A 24,813-nucleotide genomic window follows, 5' to 3' on the forward strand; every position below is an offset into this window, starting at 1 on the left:
CCAGGACTGCTATCCTTCAAGTTTGTTGGTCTATAATACACTCCTGTTTTTATCAGGAGCAAGAATTTATTCGAGAAAACGCAGATGCCTCCTGCATTCCTTATTCCAATAAGAAGAGTAAACACAGTTTTTCATTCCAATTCAAAACCGAGGAAACACACAGACAAAACAACCCTAATGGCCCTGGGGGATGTTGCTCTCCTAGCTTAAGGTGGAAATCACTTTGTCATAACACTACCATGAATGATGTTCTTTGAAAGATATTTATAGGTAGGGTTTGCTTGTAAAAGGACAATTCATGTTATTAATTGTTATTAGTAACATAAATATTTAAAATCTAATTTTGTATTTAACCCTTTTAGATATCTAGTGTCATTATTATTATTATTATTATTTTCTTTCATTTTAATTTTTCAGTACAGTATAGTGTCCTTGAAGCAGTTTGCTTTTTGATGGGATGAGTATTGTATCTCACATAAAACATAAGGAATTTGAAATAACAGAGTTTCTTTTAGCACAGAGGTGCATTTGAAGTTTTACAATGATTTACGTTTCTGGAGATTACTCAGTGCTCTAGATAGGGCACAGCACAGAGGAAAGGGCAATTAATCAAATGTAGTAAAACTGATCCACTAAGATATTTCCTGTGCTGAAGGACTTATTGTAATAACTAAAGATTATTGTGACAGTTATTATGATGGTCATGGATAGAATTAATTTCTCCAAGCTTTAGACATAAAACCACTCAGTGTCTGGGCCAAGGCTCTTCACAGGCTTCCCCAATAGTCAATAGAGAGAAAGAGAGAAACCTTCAGGAATATCCTTCAAGACAGTTGTCCATTTCCAGTTCTCACCACAGATAATGGAGAAGCTTAGATTTTGCATAGCTACAGCTGAATAAGATAAAACCCACCTAAATATCCCATTTCTCCCTGAGTGTTTTTCATTTCCAAAATGTCAGAGATTACATTTTCCTTCTCACACAAAGTTTGGTAAAAGGTTACCGAGTTTGGGCTTTAGAGGATCAAGTGTGGAGAACTGAGTGAAAAAACCTGTGATGCCTTCTATGATGAAAAAACTACCTGGATGAGAAAGGGGGGGGCAGTGGATATTTTGTACTTGATTTTAGCAACACTTTTGACACTGTCTCTTGCAACATCCATATAGGCAAACTCAGGAAGTGTGGACTGGATGAGTGGACAGTGAAGTGGATTGAGGGGGTTGTGTTTAGTGACACATTGTCTGGTTGGAGACCTTCACTGGTGCTGTCCCCCAAGATTCAATACAGGGCCCAATATTGTTAACATATTCATCAATGACTTGGATGAAGGGGTAGATGACTCCTTAGCAAGTTCACTGATGACACAAAGCTGGGAGGGGTGGCCAATACCCCAGAGTGGTGTGAAACCTTTCAGAAGGACCTCAACTGGTTGGAGAGATGGGCAGAGAAGAACTGTCTGAATTTCACCAAAGGCAAATGCAGGGTCTTGCACCTGGGGAGGAATAACCTCAGGCACCAAGGCAGGCTGGGGCTGGGAAGCAGCTTTGCAGAGTTGTCTGTGTGCCAGCAGTGTGTCCTTGTGGCCAAGAAAGCTAATGGTCTCCTGGGGTACATTAGGAAGAGCATTACCAGAAGGTTAAGGGATGTGATCTGGCCCCTCTACTCTTCCCTAGTGAGGCCACCTCTGGAGTTCTGTGTCCAGTTCTGGGCTCCTCAGCACAAGAGAGACACGTTGTTTCTGGAGTGTGTCCAGTGGAGGTCTATGAAGATGATTATGGGACTGGAGCATCTCTTATAAGGAAAGGCTGAGGGAGCTGGGCAGGTTCAACTCCTGGTTGTGATGGTAATTTTGGACCACAATGGAATAAAGTTTTTTATGTGTTTTACTTACAATAAATAAAAGCATACTGAAGTACGACAGTTTCCAAGAAATTCAGTCTGCTCTGAATTCAAACAAGTTACTGGAGGAAGTGCTAAGCCAACTAGTCTCCTAGACAGAAATTACATTTTCACTGCACATATTCAGAAAATATTTATGTATAATTATGTGATCAGTACTGTCCCTGATTTAAATTGCTTAAGTATCCCTTAAAAAATTATGCAATGAGAACATATGGAAGAAATGCTGTCTTTTCTCACCTTGGGTGATTGAAATTTTGAAGAATATTTCAGTCTCGCAGCCTGTCACTGCCATTCTGTGAAAGGGTCTGCTGGGCTTGGATCACACCACCAGCATTTTGCAAATGAAGACATTTTGGTTTCTGTACTTGATAGGGCAGGATAAGTGAGGTTATCTCATTTGCACTTAAGATCTAGCATCAGGTATGCTTTAGCATCAGGAGAAATGATTGACATTGCTATAAGTCTTCAAGATGTCATTCGTGGGGAGTGTTAGCTACTGAAACAGCTGTTCTGTTATCCACATGTACTGCAGGAGGTGTGCTATGAGAGTCAGAATTATTCTGATTTCAACAGGTACCTTTATCCTCTTTGGATAAAGTTTCATAGTCAGGAAATATTTTCCAGCACTTTCATGCTTCCAGTGGCATATTATATAACTTATGAAATGCAGACATCCAGTACTATCCTATCCTATCCTATCCTATCCTATCCTATCCTATCCTATCCTATCCTATCCTATCCTATCCTAATCCTATCCTATCCTATCCTAACCTATCCTATCCTATCCTAACCTAACCTATTCTATGCTACTCTATCCTATCTTATCCATTCTATCCTCTCTTGGCCTATCTTGGCCTGTCCTGTCCTGCCCTATCTGAAATATGATGGAATCATCCATTAATTTCAGACATAATTTCAGCTTGTACATTAGTCAGTCTTACCCTCTTTACTCAACTATGAACATCACATTTTCTAATTTAAATCCACTAGGCACTAGTAAAATTTTATGCCATTCCCCCTTTCACACCAGTGGTTAATACTTTTGCTTTCTAGTAGTTTTGTTTTTCAGCTTCCTGCTGTAAACACAAAGTGAAAAGAATGTAGTGAGTGTTGTAGGTAAAGTTTCAAACTGCTCTCAGTTCATCTGTATTTGTACCACTGTTCTAACTGAAGATCCCTTCAGAACCATAGAATAGGGACAAACACCCTGATTTGCTTCTAGAATGACCAGTGCTGATTTTGAAAGAACTCCCATTGGCTTCTATGGCCCAAATTGCAACTTTTGGCCAAAAGTTAACCTCATTCTGCCTTTCAGGGTCAGAGCAATGGAAACCAATATTTTAAAGGCCAAACTTATCCGTTCCAAAGCAAAATCCATGTACAAAGCCGCATCTTTAGGAGCTGTTCAGGGCATAATTTCACTTCAGAGTAAGATAGAGGATATACCCATAGTGCTGTGATGGCATTACCAAAGGATAAATAAAAAAAGGGATGTATATTCCTTCAATCCTATAAAAATCATCTCAAGTAACTTGTCCTCTAACATACCTTTTTCCTTGTATCAAGCTTTTCTGCAGAAATTTACACTAAAGCGGTACACCTTGTCCCCCAATAAGGACTAATACCATTGCTGTAGGACATAGCCATGCGTGAGGGATAGAAGAGTAAAGAAAGACAAATTGAGGTGCTAATGAACTGGTGAGCAACAGGAAGACAGTTCATATTTGCCTTGTTCCTCTCACCAGTGATATCTGAAAATTTCTGGGTTTTTTGTAACCTCATGAAACAATGCACTTCTACAGCCAAATAACCTCACAGCTCTTTTTATTATTAGTGCTATTGCATAGAACCTAAGCTTACACAAATATCCCTAGTGACATGATTAACTTCAGAGGTACTAGTCAGCAGGAGTCAGTCACAGAGCATAAACTGATTAATATTTGAGGACAAGGATAGGACAAGAAAGGTCACTCATCTAACGTGCTTTTGAGTATTTTCAACTAAAAATAGAAAGGAAACATAAGACATCATCTTCAGGGAGTTATTTCAGCAGTAATTGGAGAATCTGTGGTTGCTTTCCTGAGTGCTTCTCTGTTCTTGGTTTTCTCTTGGTCATAAATTAAAGGCAACAACAACAAAAACAACAACAACCACAAAAAAAAAAAAAAGGGAAAGTACAGATGGGAAAAGTACTTGAAATCTGCATATGGACCATTTCATCTGACCAAGAAATCTATCCAGTAAAATAAATTTATGGAAGGCACCAAATTTACAGAAGCACAACAAAGTTAGATGGTGTGCCTGATATGCTGGTGTTGTGTAAAAGGAGAATGAATTTGATATTTTTATCTCTTCAGATTTCTTTTACTTTTTGTGCAGCAGACTGCTCTTCTTCTTAGGCCCAGATGTTTCCTCCTAATTCTATTATGGTAAGCATTTAAATATACTCTTATATGCTGACCTCTATGAGAATTAAAGTAAAAACATCTGCTGAATGCTTTGCTGAACAAATATAGATGATTAATATATGCTTAAGTACCCTGAATAAATGGGGGCCATGCTGGCAGTGTTCTCATTTCGTACACAGGATGGGAGGTTTGCAAATATAAAATAATGGAATTTGCTGATTTTTATTAACTGAAAATCCTGTCTAGTTGACTTGGTTTCACTACTACATCTACTAAAAAACTTGGTTTTTTTACATTTCTCCATATAAATATACTGCTGCCACCTCTGATTCATTCTGGTGGACTAATCTTGCTGCCGATGTCTGGACAGGAACCCGAGACTCTCTTGCCCAGCAGCCGCAGGTCAGCATCAAGTCACTTACTCTTGCACCCTGTCAGAAATGAAAGTAAGGCAGAGAAAGAACATGGAGACAAGTAGTCAGCATGGAGAAGAAGAGATGTGAATGGGCTGGGGAAAGAGTTGTGAAAGAACAGCTGCTCCGTGGGAAGGACCCTGGTGAGATGAGGCTACAAAACCTGGATAAAGAGTGGGAGTGCTGGAAACTCAAAAGATCAATGGGCAGACTGCAATTAGGACTGCCTTGAGGCAGATTCAGCCTGTGATCTGGCAAGACATTAGACTGCAGTATGCTAAATGGGAAGGATAGAAAGGTGGAATTAATTCAGTGCCAGCTTTAAGAGTTTATCAGTTTGCTCTATTGCAATCAAATAGGATACCCGTGTGAGAGCTGATGTCACCCGAGCAATGGACTGAGGTAGTGGGCAGGGAGAGGTGAGACTATGCAAGGGGAAAAAGAAGTTGGAACAGGTGAGTGTAACAGATCCATTACATAGAGATGGGAAGCAAATGATACCAGGAGAGCCACAAGTGATCTGTGACCCAGGCTACGCTCCCAGGAGCTGGGACAGATGTATACCCAAATAGCTGTATTTCTTGCCAGAATTCTGAGACTAAAACAGACTAAAGAGGTAGTCCATTGAGAAGATTTTTGATTCATATCATATTTTGATTCATATCATCTTCAATATTTCACTTATAGATTTTTTTCATTAAAAGTAAGAAGAATCTTCTCATTCGTACATCAACGAATAAGGACTAATAAAGAACATCTAAATTGCCCAGTCAAGATTTTCAAAATTTAGAAAGCTCTAAAAAAACCAAAACCTGAGTTTGTCCATCCCATTTTAATTTGATCGCAGTGTTCATATACATGTGTGCAAACAGTAGTTTTTCCCAGAGTCACAATTTATACAGAGAAGCATCAACTGTTTTACTCCTGCTTTTATCTCTCCTCTCTGAGTTGTTCTGTGGAACAACAAGAATTCTTTCAAGTGTTGTTTTGGCATTCAGTCTATATTTCTCTTTCTTCTGTAGTTTCCCTGCTGTAAGAAAATAACTATAAGCAGACTGAAATCTTTGACAAAAATTTTGCTCTAAGCAAATGTGACCTTATGGTTCTATGGCTCCACTGGCTTCTATATTTCCAAAAATAAATAATGGGCAGGATGTTTATATAACAATTCTATCCATGAAATGGATCTACCTTTTCCTCAAGGTATTGTCTAACAGAAAAACTAATAAATGTATATTTGGCAAAAGAAAGCCAATGAATTTGAAGGATGCTCTAAACATTTACTCTTGACTAAAGTCCTACTTGAGTTGCAAAAGTTGATCTTTTTGTCAATGTCTAAAGAGATGACAAATTCATATTGAAAAAAGGTGTTGAAATGTTAGTTAACTGTAGAGATTTTTTGAGTCATAAAGGCACTGCTCTTTATTGAATTAGAAATGACATCAGACAACATTCTGATTTGGGGAAAAAAGTGTCCTTTTCAGCCTAAAAGTAAGAGTAGAGGAGAAGTCTGAGAATTCTGAGGAGCTATAGGATTTCATCCTCACCCTACTTCCTTAGTACTAACCTGCTTTTTTCCTCAAGGCATTGAAAGAAGCAAAAATTGATGCTACACTAGTGTGTTCTTGCGTGTATAATTTATTGGGCAAAATTACCTTCCTTTAGGCAGGAAGGACGGTCACTATTATTTATTGTAATAAATAGAATAGGGTGAGCCTTCTGTCTCTCACATCTTCTCAAAACATTATGTCTAGTGCCTCATTACCTGAAGCCCAAACCTCACTACATGAGTGCAGGCTGCTAGAAGACACACTCCCTGGGTCAGATTGTTAGAGAAGCTTTAATCCTTTAGAACAATTTTTCAATACTGTTTACACCAGGGACTTCCTTGTACAAATCCTCTTTACACAAGACAAGAATAACACAGGAAGAAACTATTTGTCTCTGATCTCTGCAAAGAAGGAGAGCAACTGTAAGTCCTCAGGGGGCTTTCTATCACTTAAACTAACCAGGAGGGGATTAATCAAAGATATCTTTGCTGCGTGATGTACAGCCAGCTTCAAAGGTGCAATCAGATTGATCAGTGTACAACAGAACAACACTCACAGCATCTTATGTTTTAAGTTGTGGTAGAGTAGAGACTGAAATGCCCAGTTTGTTTCATCAGTCCTTCTTTCCCATCAAAACAACAGCAGGGTACTGTGATGCGCTGGAATCCAAAGTATTCTGGTCAGGTGTTTGCATAGAACTCAGCCTTGCACTGTAATGAAAAGCAAGCACTGGACCCTCCGTGGTGATTTTATGTGGTAATTCCTTGCAAGCAAATCTAATCTTCTTTCCCATTCCTTTTAAAAGCTGTTTTGTATGGAAACAAGTTTCCTCCATTTATGGAAACTTGATTATCCCTGCATAACTCCATTTTACCAATGCCGAACTAGTGTTATTTCTATCCTAACACACTGGCACACAACTAAAATACTGAAGTAATTTTATTGCCATCAATGAGAAAAACTAGCAAACTCTCAGATACAAGTCCTTTATACATTGTAAATAGAATAATAGATGGAGACCTTATTAATAAATTTGAAGAAATATTTCTGAGTGAAAATTTACAAATACTTTTTTCATAAATCTCAATTAATCCCCCATTTTACTAAAACATTTTTAGTTTTCTCTTTTTGTTGAAAATTATGAACTTGTATTACATTTGAAGAAAATATATATGTTACAAAAATGTTCCTCTCATGAAACACTCGTCCATTCTCATCAGTTACCTTGACATAAAATTTAACATAAAGTTTTCCTAAAACTGGTTACAAATTTTTTAATGAACAGTCTTGCTGTTAAAACTTCTAGAAAAAAAAAATGTTTTCAAAGTATTCTAGTATCTTCCAGGTAATGCACATAGATTTTTTTGGCATCAGGGAAGGATTTTTGGGGAGACAAATAGTGTGACCTTAATCACAGGACAACCATATGCTAGTATCTACAAGACTTAGTTGGGTCTTATGGACAGACCAAGACTCTGATTTATATAACTAAGGAAAAAGGCTTTTCCATAAGTGTCTTGCAGCCTAGCCATATCCCTTTGTCATCTGCCTTTTTAATGCACAGAAAGTTTAGTTATTTATAGAAAGAGAAACAGAGGAAAAGAAAGTTCATATCCTTATTAAGTGGCCAGTTAGTTGGACTGTTGATTCTATTCCATTTCTATTTTCCTCTTGTTCAGTCTGGGTTTTTTTTCTCCTTGAAAAACTTCAAAATATTTTGGTTCTATGCCAATATCGCACAAACCCAAATGTTAAGAACAGAAAATGTTTCAGTTGAGTGGAGTTGCTTTTATATAGATAATGAAGCTATTTCTGAACTCTCTAAAGAAAGGAAAGGTGAAGCTGAGAACAGCATCCCAGAATTTTTCTATGCTTTTGCTAAAAATGACACCATTTCTTCTTTCTGAGATATGTCCACTTCCTCTGCTGCTCACCTTGTAGAAAGGCGGAACAAACCTCAGTAGAGCAACAACAGTTCCATCCCAGGTTGCCAGTTCCCTTTAGATGCCACTGCCCTCCTCTGCCCCAAATGATATTTATTGCCCAGGCAGTAAGGAAGACACAAAAGGAAGATCACAAGGGAGAAGGTAGTGTTTGTTTAGGGTCATCAACAACCATATTTGATTCTCTTTGTAACAAGTCTGACATTTCTCAGTAGGCCACACCAGTTTTGGATTTTCATCCCGTTTTCTTTATGTCCTGTCTCTTGCTACCCCTTCACTCCTTGGGAAACTCCTCTTTAAGTTGCTTTTGTCTGTGATAATTGGAAGAAAATGACCAGTTGTGAAGCAAGTACAACTTATTTTTTTTGCCATTTAAGAAGTGCCCTCAACAAGAGGAACTGGTCTCTGCCCATCTCCCCATTCTCTGCAGCTGCTGAGGCAAACACTGGAAAAGGAATAAAATCAACTGAGCTGTGTCCTGAATGGAAAAAAGGAGTTGTTCAACCCCAGAGGAGTTAAACCCCTTGGGAAATGTGGAGGACAACTGGAGGAAGTTTAAAAGGGACTACAAGCAATGGGCAGCTACTAAAAGGGAAGACAGAAGGCAACCTGGTTTCTGACAGTAGGTGGTTTTGAACTAGTTGATGTTTAAATGGTTTTCAGTAACTCAAGCAGAGAGGCCAACTCTGAAAGTGAAGTAAAAAATTCAAGGAGTAACTTCACACTTCACATAAAAATGAACCATGTGAACAATTGTTAGACAGCCTCAGATAAAAAGGTTTGCAAGAATTGTGGAAGAATTTGTACAATTGCAAGCTGTACAAAGCTATCTTTCAGTTTGGATTTAAGTCAGTCCTTAACATCTGACTAAACTATGAGACCATCCATGGAAAGCACTTGAAAAGAGGCTCCTAAAAGATTAAGAACTCACCATCGACAAAGTAATTTTTTCCAGGCCAAAGAAATTGTCTGCTAAAGCTCCTGAGCCATAGTGTTTGCACATATTCGAGGTGATGGAAGATCTGAAGCATTGTAAGGATGGATACTTGAGGCATGAAGACATCTGGAGCAGTTCACAATTAAGAGCACAATGGTAGTTCATTGGAGATGCAAAATCCCAGGAACTACTTTGGTAAATTATCTCAGCATGTAAGTTTTAAAGTGTCAACAAGGGAAGCACAGCTTAGACAAAAAAGATAATGGTAAACCCTTCCTACCAAAAATCAACAGTGGTACAAAATGAGATAAACATACTGTAAATTTAAATTAATATGGAAAATACATAGATTTAAATTCAGACAGAGCTGTGCAAGTCAATGCAATGAAAGAAACAGTCATAAAGCACCCGAAAGTTAATGGATGGAGTTCAGTTCTTAGTAGTGAATCAGTCTACATTTTGGCAAATAATCAGAGTCTAAATGGAGTGCAGATGCTTGCTTTCTGTAAAAGGCTTTCTTAGTCTGTACAATCATATAAAATCAGTTTTTGAGAAGCTCCCGCTCTGTCTTACTCCTTCTGACTGTGAAGGGAACTTTAGATGGCTAGAACTTAACACAGGTCTTCCTTTTAAGTTTTGGAAGTGGAATTGCATGGAATAAATCTGGGTAAAAAACAAGAATATTAAAAACAAAAATTGAAAAGGGTATGTTCACTTTCTACTTCACTATGGAGAAAAGAAAATCCAGGGCAGGTGAGAAACAGGCAGGGCTCAGTCAGGTAGTGAATGAGATGGAAATCTAAAATCATTAAATAAGACTACAACGTGCCCTCTGGTTGTAGGAAAACTGTCAAAAGAACTTCAGAAGTTATCCATATTTCTAAATTTGAATCTTTAAGTCAAAGTCAATGGACATATTTTTCTGAAGAGTGTAGAATAAGTAAAAGAACTGGAATGAAAAAAACCACATTGGTCACTAAAAGTGCTGGAGAGTTAAATTATGCAAAATTGGAATGCTCTTCACTCTCTGAAAGGACAGAAGTTTTTTGAGTTACAGTTAATACCAGATCATTGTTCTATGCTTCTCGTTTCTGCTGCCTTCCATGATTAATGGGGCTGTATGTTGGTCAGAGAAATGTTAATTTATTTCTGTGCTTCAAGAATATCTAAAAGAGACTACAGACCTCTAATTTTACTGCTAGAAGTGACTCCCTGTGCCACCCACAAACACACAGGGATCACTTTTATACTTATTATGTTTTCTTAATTGAAGACAAAAAAGACATTTTTTTTCCTTTTAAAATTCACACTCTATATCATTTGGCTAAAGCATGCTGAGTCAGTTGCAGAGCTGAAGTATCTACTTGCCTTCTCTAGAAAGAAAATGTTCATCTTTCTAAGCTGAAAAGCGAACTGAAATAGTTGAAGACAACATTTTACTCAGAGAATAGATCTATTAACACAATAGATTGGGTATTGCTGGGACAAGATGTTTCAAGACCATATTTTCAGTCTGAATTGCATTTTTATATTATGTGGTACTTTTGAAAAAGATGACATAGAAGTAATTCCAAAGGGATTAACAGGAAAAATATGTGTCATATAAGGATTGCAAAATGTAAGGAAAGCACAGAAATGTTTTATCCTGATCTCAAGTGAATAGCAGCATTGAAGTCAACATTAAACCTCACTGTTTGGCAAAAGACTTTTGATCAAAATAAACAAAAATACAAGTCTAGAAGAATAGAGGTAACTGGTCTCAGAATAAAACAAGCAGACCTGCTTGCATTGCACACGACAAAACACACAAACAAACAACCCTTGTCTGTTGTTCTCCCTTCCCCAGGACTGTCTTCCTAGAAATTAAACTTCTGTGTTCATGCATATCAATATTCCTCAACAGATATGATAATCTGGCATAGAAATGTCAGTGGGATTACAAACATGAGTCTAAGCAATTTGCAAGGGTATAGGTTTAGACATTTCACCACTTGTCCTTTTTGACCAGAGCTTCAGAAGCTGGTTACAGAACAGTGAGGAAATAAATTCAACTTTTTATTAAACAGCAGTTGGGTCACAGTCTGATCTGTCAATTTACAAAACAGCGGGAGGGAATTATGAGCTGTATCTAAAACTCCTAGGAAACTGTGAATCTTAAAGGAATGTATTCCCTCAGATTAATCTGTTTGTTTCCTTACTTGTTGTAATGGTTAGAATATCAGTAAAACCTTGGTTATAAATTAGTTTGATATATTTTTCAGGTTTTAGAACCCATTTCAGCTAGACCACAGAGAGGACCAATTGCTGGGGCTAATATAGGCAATAGGAAGAAGCTTCATTGTCTTTTGATAGCACTTGTTATGGTTTTCACCAAAATTTGTCAGAGATATTTTTAACTATCTAGCAGAAGATAATCTATGTGTCAAAATATATGACCACACAGTCTAATTTATTAGGAAAAATCCCAAGTTATTAATACAATTCTCATCCATTTTAAGTAAAAATTCCTGGGCTGTCAAATGTTACAGATGAAAAAAGCAGTCTTTGTCCTACTTGGTCAGTTCTCCTACTAATAAATGATGTGTGCCATATATACCCTATATATATATAGGACTTTAGAATAAGCTTTTTTATTTCAGCTGATTGAGTACAAATTCTGTCATAAAATATGGTAATACATAAACTATATGTTCTTGTGTGTTATATACAGTTTTTATACTAAACAGATGCAAAAGAATAACAAATTCTATGCTCATGGCTGGTGGAAAAAAAGGTAGGAAAACTACACCCCAAGACTGGAGAGTTATGCTTCAAAAATAGCCCTGGAGGTAGAGTATGGCCCTCAGGCTGAGAGCAGTTAATGACTGCACACTGGAGTCCAATCCCCAGTCTGCAAGCTGGATTTGAATTTGAGCTCCTGAGTTTGCAACTGTAAAACTAACTACTCTGCTAACAACCCACAGAGACCAGATGGACAAGTAATTAATTGCAAATTCTTGTGCATTTTCAGTGTATGACTGAGGATACACATTTGTGCATGTGTACATGTATACAAACAATAATGATTTTTATTAGAAGATGGGACCATTTCTGAAGTTTCATGGAGTCTTAATAAAAAGGCATCTCTCTCATGATTTCTTGTTCCCTTTTTGAGAGACCATATGGAGTATTAATGAGACAATAGAAGTGGCACACAAGGAACATGGGTTTTGTTTCACATGCTTCTGGGGTGACTTTGCACAACTCTCAGCAAGTTGTGCATTTGCAGGAGATAGGTAGGCAGGGGGGAACAGCAATGACTTTCAGCACAGTTAGATCTGGATGTGGGCATCTGCTCAAAAATAGTGTGAAGGAGCAGCATGGATGCATGCCCTCAACCTTACTCCTAGGAAAAGAAGTCAATTAAAACACTTGTAAGATGCCACAACCACCTCCAGGCACCAATGCTACTGCTTTGTGGGCCATGTCCTCTCTAAACAATTGCTGAATTCAAACAGGTGATCCTCAAACTAGTCTGTTATGGGGAGTCACAGGGGGTGAATCATTCCCTGGAGTGTTTATTTTTCTAGGCTAACTAAAGGGAAAATTCAGGAAGACTGGGCTCCTGAACTAAGGCCTTTTAGTAGGTGTTATTGAGTAAGGTAAATATGGCCTTAAACTAATTTACTGAGGTAGAGAACTCGTTCAGCTCTCACTTATGCAGTCCTGCAATTTGCCCACTGGTTGAATTTTAAGAAATCCATCTGCCACGTTGTCCTCCTTATGCAAACCTACAAAAAACACTGGAGTGAAAGAAGTAATTTATAATACAATTTTCTACTGGTTCTAGTGATTTTTGCAATGAAGAACTATACTGTAGATTGTGTAGCAAGCTGAATTGGTGTAATGGCATATGCATTGCAATGAATACCAGGTGCTGTTTGGCACCTAAGGCTAAACTTAGTCTACAGTCTAAGCTGGAAAGGTTTTATATTGAGAAAAGAGAAAAAAAAAGGAAGGCAATAGGGGTTTACCTAATTTTACCCTTTTCCCTATCTGGCCAGTTGTGTCTTGGCAAAGCTGCATGGTGGGCCTTGGTAAAAGGAACCATTCCATATATCTGTCATAATGAAATGATTCCATAAAGAATGTTTAGAGTGGAAAGAATAAAACCTTTCTTCTTAATGCTCTGTTGCAACATGAGAACACTTACCATGTCTTTGTTGCTCCAGAGAAGCAAGCACACGTCTGTACCACTCAAATGTAAGCTTTATGAAGCAGGCCAGGTTTAGCACATCCATATCGCTTGTACAATGCAGCTTCCTGAGAAAAATTTTCTTCTGACTCTTTTTGCTAAGAAGAGAACTTGGTTTGCGACTTATATGCAGTGCAGATGACTTGGAGATCGGTGCCATGGAGTGAAAGAGGCGCTGAACCCATCTGACAGTAGAAATGCACACTGTGAAATCAGTGAGATTTTGTTACATTTCTTTTTCCAAATATAAACTTCACAGATTTTAATTTTCAGAAGTGTTCATTCTTTTTTCATAGCTGCAATAGCAGCAGTATGAATCTGTGCATTCATTACCTACATACAGCAGCTTGACTTTTTTACAGTGACTCATTGGAGCCTCAGGTCACTGAGTGGGAAGGTTTCAAAGACCTGCTAAGGAAGCACAGTCCCTGTCAGGAATTTTTGATATAGATTATCTCTACCTTGTGCAGCTGAGCTACTGACAAAGTGATTTCACAGGAGATCTTTATATATATTTAAAAGGTGATTCACTCAGCCTTGGAGACAACAGATATTCAAGTCAGTCGACTGCAACGCTGGAAAAATCACCCTATGGTACTAAATACTTTTTTTGTAACTGACAGAATCATTATTTTTTGTGTGCACTGTAGTTCCTTTGTGTCATATAAGCACTCATTATCCTATACTTGTTCAGGTTAAAAATCTCTGCTGGATGACACAGGGAAACTTGAGCAGCAGGGTAACAATTAACGGTCCTCAAAAGGTTTTCAGGTTCCATCTGGGTAAATGCAGATGGATTTGAAAATGGTTCTGCTAAAATGTCTCTCTTGCTTCAACTCCACCTGTTTTTCTGTTAATCCCTCTCGTTTTTTTTTTTTCTTTAAGGCAAAATAATTTGATTTCAAAATCAGGCGGCAGATTTAACAATCTCAGATTTTAATTTGCTGAATTGCCATCTTTTAAATTTCAGTCTAGTTTAATAGTTCACTTGTAGAACCCCCGTCTTGATGTTTTATTTCTCTTTCATATCCAGATAAGTTCTGCATTGAAATCAATAAATGATCCAAACTGTCTCTCTCTCTTTTTTTTTTCCTTTGAGGGCATTAGTGACTTGGAGACAAAGATATTAAGGAATTTACTGACTTAATGTTTTCACTGAAGAACTTTAATTCATGGTATATGAAATGCTACATGGTGATGTTTTGGTATCATAGAAGCCCTGGGTGTCATTAGACATTGTTCTGGCTAAATGCAGCACTGGTGTTGTGGGTATCCATTTTTAATGCTTGTTTTTTTTCCAAATTGTATAACTCATTTTTAGTAATCTTCCGGATGGACCACAAAGATACAACTCCCAAGTCGTTAGGCTCAGGTCTTCTATGGTTAACCCAAAAACAATGTCATGTCTTTGGGTTACCACTTCCCTGATATATTTAGTCAGAAATCATGGGAACAGACATTTTAAAATTTCCATTTTTGGAGTTCAGCCTCTTATCCTGAAATTCTTGGTCTGGGGCAGGCTGGAATTTTGGTCTGCCAGGTTTTTTTTTCATTTCAAATTTAGGCAGAGGTGAGAAGGTGTTGCTTCAAATTGAAGTGAAACCGAACACCAACTTTGCAAAATCATTGTATAATGTATTGACCCTTTCTTCATACCATTTATTCAAATAAATAATATAAATCTTAACTTAAAGTCCACTACTTCAGGTAATCCAATGATGAAAAAGCAATACAAATCACCTTCAAATGGGTTATCGTTATATTTAGTAAGAAAACACTTTTTNTACGTTCTGAGACCCTCACTGCCACTGTCCAAGCTTGCTCGGCCCCGGCAGATGAACCTCAGGATTAAAGGGTGGGCTCAGTTCAGTGCACGCTGGGTCTCACCTAAAAAATCCACTGCGCAGGCTCGAAGGGTTAATGACCCTTCCCAAATCTTCGCTCGTGAAGACTGACCATTATTATTATTTTTGTCTAGGAAGATGGATATTCTACACTGGTGTAAGACACTTATACTCAGCATGAAAAGCTAATTGGAAGCAGTTTTCCATGGTAGAATTTATACTGGCATAACTAGTAAAAATCCTTTTACTTTTTTTATGAAAGCTTTCCAAGTTGCCTTTGACAAGATAAGCCATGTTCCCCAAAGAAGATATTGTTATCCATTAAGACTTATTTTATTTCCATACAAAACTGGCCCCTAACAGTTGGATGGTATGATGATCTATTTGCCAGAGCATATCAATACGTGCATGGTCTGTACCTGACAAACTTTTTAAAAGGCAGAGGACACTGCAATGGGAGCAGTGTCTTTAGTGATAAAAGTGGGAATAGTGTGATAAAAGGTGCTTATTCCACCTACAGTTGTACAGATTTGCTCACCTTCCATCTCCATTCCCACTGCTCCAATGCCACACAGCAGTGTCATTACAAGGCACTGCAAGACTGCAAGGGACTCAGGATAGTAGCATATCTGAGCACCCTGCTTCTTGTGCTGCCAAGAGTCAAGGTTAAAAGTGTGGTCATTGTCAAGCTTAAAAAAAGAAATCTGTTGATAGTTCTCAACAGATTCAAGAGTACCAGTTCAAGAGTTGCATTTCTCTTAAATGTCATGGGAACAATCCCAAAGAACTCTGCTTGTTGAGGCCATTAATTGGATTCCTGTTTCCGATATTACCTGAAAAACTGATAGATTCATAAACAATTTGCATGTGACATAGTTGTTTCCTCTGAGCAAGTGTTATGACCTTTTTCATTTATCTCTGTTGCCTTTGGAGAGAAGGCCAACACCAGATGTCATGGTTAAGCTAAAATAATCACCAGGTTATGAGGAGCGTTGGTGTCATGGTGAAGTTAAGGAACAGTGGAGATGCTGTACATCTTAAACACCTTTGTTTAGAGCCTCTCTGAATAACTTCTTCGGTCTCTTTGGCATATGTGAGCTATAGTAGAATGTAAATAGTGTTAAAATAGATTTTTTAGTAATAAATGAGCGTGCCAGTTGCACAAATGGCATATAAATTCTGTTACCACATCTTTCATACCTGAAAACAAGTGTTGGCTGTTTCTGTCATTGCTAAGGAGCTTATTTCCTTTTGGTTGTAGTTTTAGTTCTAGGGTGCACATAGAGCCTTTTCCTTTGAGAGTGATATAATCTTCAGTATTACTATGTTGGATGTACTGGCAGAGATATGTCACCTCCACACCCTGGTAAAGTAAAGCTTACCTCAACCTGTCTGAAGATTGTAGTGCGTTCCTCAGCTGCAGCTTCATTCTCAGCCTTAAGACACTGACTTGCTGAAGTTGATCAAAAATGAAAGAGCTCAATTTTTGGACAGCTCACTGAGCTTATTGAGGTGGTTCTTATGCACCTGCCAGAAGGTGCCTGTACATCTCTCTGCCCAAAGCTGTAGCCCCCTAAACAAGGACAGTAAAATAAATCTGTGGCTCTGCACAGACCAAAAGTCACAGTCTGTAGCAACAGGAGATCCATTTTATTCAACAGCTGAATCTAATTCAACTAGAAGATGAGCTGACAGAAGAGCTACAGGAGCAAAATTCCTCTTCTGCTTTCCAAAAGGTGCAACAACCTCTGAACAGCAGGGGACACCTGGGGCTGGAAAGATGATCCAGAAATTGAGACACAGCATGTTCAGAGATGTGTGTTACCATTTTTGTCTGCCTACAGTGATAAAACAACCCCCACCTTGAAAAGGTAAAAAACTCAAACCCTTATTGCAGAGCTCCAAAATTATGACAGTGCTGAGGGCAATACAAGAAAGTAGATTTTCCTTGTGTTATTTTAAACACAATGTATAAATTTATGTTAAATAACCTCTCAATTGTATCAATCCACTGACTATAGGTGGAGAAGAAATTTACCCATCTTACTAAGGATCATTTTGTCCCAGTCACATATGTACATATTATGAAAGGAGTACAGTTGAATGCTCAAGATGTTATCTAGATTATCTCACTTCTGATTTGAACAGCAGATAACTCACCTAATTCTCATATCCAACCCCAAAAATAAAATACATGAGTTTACCTACTTTTTTCCTCATTTTCACTACTAAACTCAGTAATGAGGTAATGCAAATGATCTCAAAATGGCAGAAATTTTCTTGTAAGGATGATAATAAAGACAAAGTGTTCATGAAAGATAGATTACTCGCTTTGGCTAAGCTTAATGCAAATAATGCACATGCAAATACTTGCATGGGAATCTCATGCAGTTTAACAAGACCAAGTGCAAGGTGCTGCACCCGTGTCAGAGAAACCCATGGAATCAGTACAGGCTGGTGGATGAACAGATTGAGAGCAGCCCTGACAAGAAGGACTTGGAGATTCTGATGGATGAGACGCTGGACATGACCCAGCACTGTGTGCTCACAGATCAGAAAGCCAATCGTGTCCTGGGCTGCTGCAGCAGAAGCAGTGTGGGCAACAAGTTGAGGGAGGAGATTCTTTCCCTCAATCCTGCTCTGGAGAGCCCACCTGGAGTGCTGCACCCAGCTCTGGGATTACCAAAGAATGAAAGACGTAGATCTTGGAATAAGTCCAGGGGTGGGCCACTGAGATAACTAGAGGGATGGAGCACCTCTCCTATGAGGAACAGTTGGGAGACTTTGGCTTGTTCAGACCAGAGAGGAGAAGAATTAAAGGTGAAATAATTGTGGCCTTCCAGTACCTCAAGTGAGCTTCCAAGAAAGATGGAGAGGGACTTTTTACAAGAGCATGTAGTGACAGGATAAAGGGAAATGGCTTCAAACTGAAAAAGAGTAGATTTAGACTAGGTCTTAGGAAGAAATTCTTTACTGTCAGGGTGGTGAGGCACTGGAACAGGTTGCCCAGAGAAGCTACAGATGCTCCATCCCTGGAAGTGTTCAAGGCCAGGTTGGATGGGGCACTGAGCAACCTGGTTTATTGGAAGGTGTTCCTGCACATGACAGGGGGGTTGGAACTATATGATCTTTAAGGTCCTTTACAACCTAGGACATTCTTTGATTCTGTGATTCAATGACTCTATGATCTTATGATTCTACATGTGCTTGAAATAATAAACAGAAATCAAGCATTAGTGACTGAAACATAAATATTCAGACAGAACTAATGAGAGAGATAGTAACTGTTTTGATTATGCCATTGGTTAGTTATTAAGAAAATGATGATACCATATTCTGTGTGTGTAGTGAGCCACTTATTTTAACAAATAAAGCAAGTGATGGGCTGACTTCCATCTTAAACCACTTACAGTGAAATAAACTTAATTCAATTTTCGCTTGGGTAGGCAGAAGACATCCCATCTAAATACAACCCTGCATATTTTTCTTTTCCACTAAGATGCTATTGTTTTATTGAAAGAAAAATTATTTGACAAGTTTATATTTTCATTAATGCAATTATTTTTATTTGCTTTAGAATAAGAGGGACTGTGATGGTAAATCCACACTTTATACAGTGAAAATCCATTTTACTCCCATAAAATGATAGCTATGATACATCAATGTGAACTGGTAGGCTTGCTGATCTTCACAATTAAGTCTCAAACTTTTTGGTTTTATATGATTTGTTACGATTTTTAATTTGGGTTTGCAGTTTTCTTGTATTTTTGTTTGCTTTGTTTGGGTTTGTATTTTTTTTTCCTTGGGGGGGATGAATAATGACATAACAGAGAACTAGATTCATCACCATTCTAGCAGTTTGAAGGCTCATGGCAACTGTAGCTGAAATGGAATGTTGTAAGGAATGGTTCATACTTTTCTGAAAAGCATTTTTATTTTGGATTGGACCTGCAATACAGTAATTCTTGGTTTAATGACATGGGTAATGCCCTGTGGTGCTGTCAGGGAGAAATCCAGGGAGAGAAATCCTGACCCTCCTACCAAAAAGCCTATTCCTGCCTTCTTTGAGAAGATTCATGCTCCTTGACAGGCCACCCTTTGAGGACTGTGTCCTCCTGTCTCTAAAGCCCTACCAAGGTGAAATTCGAAGAATGGTTTCCCTCCCCTGAGTAGCTGAATGTGCAAAGAAGTTACTTGCTGTTTCTTCAGTAGTTATTTGGAGTTGGCTTTAAGAACCCTTCATGATATCCAGAAGGCAGCCACTTGACAGAATCTCTCCCAAAAGATTATTTATTAAGAGAATTTGTTAAGAATTATTAAGAATTATTTTATTAAGAATTCTTATCTTGAATTCTTCTGTACATTTTCATACTGGAGTCCTCTCAAATTTCTACTGACCTATTTTCAGTGTATGAATTACTTGCAAATCCCTTTGAAATTAATTATTTATCTTCAAGGACCTTGGGTTTGTCTGTTACCTGGTATTTTCTTTCAACTGGTATATTTTCACCAAAAAAAAAAAAAAAAAGCTTCATTTGCAATGACAGAAGCAGAGTTTTACAGAATTCACTGCATTGCCATGGGAACAAATGAGTTCCTTCTGAATCATCATGGCCAAACTAACTCAGATGAAATAGGAACAAGCCCTAACCTTTGCCCATTCTTCAAACATACGTCAAAACTGATACAGTTTGAATGTTCAAAAAATTGAGAAGGTCCCTGGGATACATAGGTGGATTTCTAAAGCTATTTATATTATTGGAAAAGCAAAGAGGCACCTGCTGATTTATCTGTACCCTTTCACACTCAAATGCTTAAAAATATGTGACTTTCATGCTGCAAAGAATAATTAACAACTTACTGAAAAACATGGGAAGAAAGGATATTCTTTTTGAAAATTATTTCAGCTTCACTTTCGTACTTCTTTCCTTTTAGGATTTTTCAATACATTTTTATGTTTATAATAAAAAATCATACTTTTGTTCAATGTCACAAAAATGTCTTTTTCCTTATTATCCCTAGATCCATTAGAATGTGTCATATGTATAACTTTTTTTGTACCTATTTTTATCACTTAGATTTTGTCAAAAGACAGAAAAATTTTGAGAAATAACTTTGGAAGACTATTAAAAAGTTGTGAGGAATCGACAAAATTATTTTATTTTATATTATATGACTAAAAGATAAAAAATTGAAATAAAAATGCCCCAATTTTTGAAAATCAACATTAGAAGATGATTTTTTTCCTTATTTTTCCTGACATTGTCTTTCAAGGTAAAAAATTTTAATCTGTGGTGTCTTGCAATGAAAAATGTTATTTTATGACCAGACATATTTCGCTAGGAAGATTGTGGTATGCCTTCCTTTTGACTGATTTTTTACCTGATTTTATTGAATGTTGTATCTTGAAATGATTCATTCTCCATCACTCAGTAAAGTGAGTCTACAATCAAACCTACAGTAAATTACAGTATAAATTTCTATATTCACTAATACAGAGTTTGAAAATGTTTACTTCAACATAGCTAACAGAAAATCTGAAGACTTTTGGCCTGTACTGCCAGGTTTGGGGACTTGAAGGAATCTAGTTCCACAGTTAGAGTATGGGCCTCAGATGAAGCACCATTAGGTTCTGCTTCCATGCAATTCCTTCATGTATTCCCAAGGTAGTAGAAATTCAGTCTAGTTGCAATTAAAACATCTGAGTCTTTTTGTTGGCACTGTAATAAATTTTGCCTTTAAGCAAAGTGTTAGGAGACTAATATTTCTATGCACCATTTTAGTAGTGTATGTACATTGAAATAAAGAAGTAAAATTCACTATAATTGACACACACTTGCAAAGGACTGGTAGGTCATAAAATTAAAAGAAACTTTAGAATTATAAATATTTCTTTAATAAGTATAGTTTTAACAAATTCTTTAATAACTTCTCCTGAGAATTTATTAGAGAACACTTTTCTGTGTATACTGTTATTTTGCCTCCTATGATAGATATCTCAACCAAGTAGGAATAAAGTAGGAAACAATGAGCATAGGCATAGTTTTGAAAAATGCCAGCACTGCTTACAATTGGCACATCAGTTTAATGCTTAGAGACTGGTCAAAGTTTAGAAATTTGGCTTCAGTAATTTACTCTGAGTGTAGATCTTCAGCCATCTGTTGAAGGAGTACACGACTAAGGGTACGGGGGAATAGGTGAGAGGTAAATTCAATATCCTTGGTTGGGGATCCCTGAATTTAATCCCCTAATTCCAGGAATATTTTTCTGTTTGACCAATGTAATTCATTAAAAAAATTCATTCTTTTCAGGGTGGAAGCTATTGATTCCCCCTTATAATGTAAGGCACAAGGGAAATTATGCAGAAGCTGGGCTCTATTGCCTGTACCTGTATCTGTATTTTGTGAGATGTCCAATCCTACGTGAATTTGTCAGGCATGTGTAGAAGATTCAATTCCTGCTGGGAATTAACAGGGAAGTGTCCATCTCCAGAGATCCAGGGTCATGTGCAAGGAGCAAATTCACCTATTCTAGGACATACCTGGACATGCTCAAAAGGGAAGTGATTGGTGTAGAAGGAATTTCATGATCAAAAAAGGAGAGGTCCAGTGAGTTTAGGTGGTAGCCAAGGTCATCTTTCCTCCTTCCATCCTTCCGTCCTTGATCATCTTTGTGGCCCTTTGTTGGACTCTCTTCAATATATCTATACCTCTCTCCCAGAACTGGAAGAGCACTCAAGGTGTGGCCTCACCAGTGCTGAGGACTTCTCTCAACCTGATGGCAATATTTTTTTTAATGTAGCCCAGGATATATTTATCCTTCTTTGTGGTGAGGGTACATGGCTTGGTGTCCACCAGGACCCCCAGGTCCTGGTACTTTTTTTTCTAATTGCAGTCAGCCTCTTGGTTTGGAATTGCCAGATTCTGGAGCCTCACTTTGTTTCTGTGTTGTTTTTCTATGGTATTTTGTACTTTGCCATGTCCTGCTTTTTCAGACTTCTCTCAGCCATGCTTCTCATTTGCATAATAAGCATGGTTAGTCAACCAAGCAACAGCTAGGTGTACAAAAGGTCAGTTAAGAACATGGACCTGAACAAATCCAACACATACAAAACAGTTGGAGCAGCACCTTACACTACTGCAACTGTGGTATCCAAGTTAATCATGGCAATATCTACTAAAAGGAATTAACATAGCTTTGCTAAACAAAGATTTTCTGTAAATATGCCAGAAAATAACTGCCACTAACTCTCATCCATATACTACCATTAGACCTCAAGATATATTAAATGTATCCATGTCACGAATGCCTTTAGGGACTAGCAACAGGATCATTTACCTCTTCTGCTTCTCAGTCTCTATACATTCACTCAGTGGTTCAAATGAAAGAGAGAACATCTTCCACTTCCTATTCTGTTTTACTAAACAAGCCATTTCTGAGGTAGTTTTTCTGTGCCAGGACCTGAATTGTATCAAGTGTCAGTGAAGAAAATGACAAGCCAAAACATTTAGATATTGATGCTTGTCTCAGAATAAATGCACTTGTCATTACCCTGTTCTCAGAGAATTGAAGCAACATTTAATACTTACCTCTTCTGGTACAGTAAGAAATGGTAGGCCATGGTCTATTAAAAGGGAATCTTGAAGACCTACCTCCAGAAAGTATTAAACCCTTAACCAGAGATAGAATATTGTAAAGGTTGCCTAGTAGGGTGCAGTGAGAGACAACTTTTAATTTGGGGCTGATCAAGAGCATGGTCAGGTGGAGAAGAAAGAAAGTAAGCAGTAGAAATTAATGTAACTGAGTTCCCACCATACAGCTGATTTCTTCCCTTGGAGGGATTTTTTCCTTTTGCATCATAAAAATATAATGGTATATGAAATCTCTTATGAAACAAAATATTCAGAAATAATTCAGCTTGGGTCAATATAAGATAAGTTTAATAAAATAGAAGTAGTTTAATTTTGACTTTTATTGTAGTTTGTTCTCTTTTTTTAATTTATAACAGAAAGAAAATGAATTAATTTTAAATGAAATCTTGGAAAATTCAATGATTCAACTCTTGTTATTTGAAATGGTTTACATTTTTCTCTCTATGCTGCTTTAATAATAGAATTCCTTTGGATTGCTTAGATTCCACTGAACAAGCAATTTAAAATTGCCCCTTCAGAAAATTTTGACCACATTCTCAATTAATGGACATATTTTCACCTGTGATCTCTGATATATTTTAGCAATTAGCCATCTTAAGATCTCACAAAAAGAAATCTAAGTTCATGAAAAACCTCTCCATTCATATTTTGAGACATATTTTGAGACTTGGTTTGTTCAGCCCAGAGAAGAGAAGACTGAGGGGAGATGTCTTCAAGATCCTCAGGATGAGAAGTGGAGGGGCAGGTACTCCTGTGACCAGTGACAGGACTCAAGGAAATGGCATGAAGCTGAGTCAGGGGAAGTTTTGGGTTCCATATCAGGAAAAAATTTTTCACCCAGAGGGTGGCTGAGCACTGGAACAGGCTCTCCAGGGAAGTCACAGCACCAACCTGACAGTGTTCAAGAAGCGTTTGGACAATGCTCTCAGGCGCACGTCCTGGAAAGGGCCGAGAGTTGGACTTGATTAATCTGATGGGTGCCTTCCAGCTCAGCATATTCTATGATTCTGTGATTCTAATATGTCAAGTTTTTTCTAGGTAGAACCTTTTTTTTCCAGCACAGTCAAAGAATTTCCAGTTCAAAAGGACCCAGGTGAGCAGACCAAAACAAACATTTATTTCTTTGTTCCTTGTTTAAAATAAGCCCTGACAGACCCAGCTGTTCCCTCCAAAGCTGTTTCAGCTGCAGGAGAGCTGATAAAAATATAGGAAATTGTTCAAAGAGATTGTTCCCCTTCCTTTATATTAGTATAATCTAACATTAGAAATTAGAAACTTAGTGTTTAGAAAATAAGAAAAGCAGGGAGTTTTGTGACACACTAATTTTCCTTGGTTGACATTGTTTCACTCACTCCCATCCTTCTATGCTTTTACTGAAAAGTTTTTTTTTAATACTGTGCAATAGATTATCTTGACTACTTCTAATTAATAGCAAGATATTCCAGAAACCTTGTCAATTGTCTATATTGCAAAAATCTTAGTTCAGCTGTTGTCTAGAACAAGCCTTATTTTGGCTTAAGTACTGAAACCAAACAACTATCATAATTGAAATCACTATATCATCAAATATAAAAGTATATATTTTCACCAGTTTTCAAATAATTTTTAGACACACAGATGTACTGACATGAGATATTAGGATTAAATCTCCCTAGTCTGTACCATACTCCTTTTCCTAGTTATCCTTTCTCATAATTTGTATGTTGATTTGCCTTTGACGTTTCTTTTCAATTCTGCAATGGCTGTGATCTTCTGGCAATATTTTCCTTCTCTCTACCCCTTCTCTGTTTGTGATGCCCATGTTTCAGTTTTCCTTCCTGCGTGTTGACTTCAGAGCCAATGCTGATGATCCATAGAGATTAAAAATCTCGTATTTCCTTTTCTGAGCTCTTTTGTTCTGATTTATTCATTCATCTTCGCCATTCTCCT

General features: G+C 37.6%; 1 long non-coding RNA gene across 1 annotated transcript; it reads right to left on the minus strand.

Annotated features, from left to right (window-relative positions):
• Nucleotides 1-5,578: 5,578 nt before the first annotated feature.
• Nucleotides 5,579-13,248, minus strand: LOC108499483. The gene is made up of 3 exons (XR_001875547.1): nucleotides 13,168-13,248; nucleotides 6,831-6,933; nucleotides 5,579-5,754 (listed from the first exon to the last, which is right to left on the minus strand). It is a non-coding gene; the product is annotated as an uncharacterized LOC108499483 (long non-coding RNA).
• Between the last annotated feature and the right edge of the window lie 11,565 nt (nucleotides 13,249-24,813).

The sequence above is a fragment of the Lepidothrix coronata genome, unplaced genomic scaffold (assembly GCF_001604755.1).
Source record: "Lepidothrix coronata isolate B3197 unplaced genomic scaffold, Lepidothrix_coronata-1.0 Scaffold74, whole genome shotgun sequence".
In the NCBI taxonomy this organism is placed as follows: domain Eukaryota; kingdom Metazoa; phylum Chordata; class Aves; order Passeriformes; family Pipridae; genus Lepidothrix; species Lepidothrix coronata.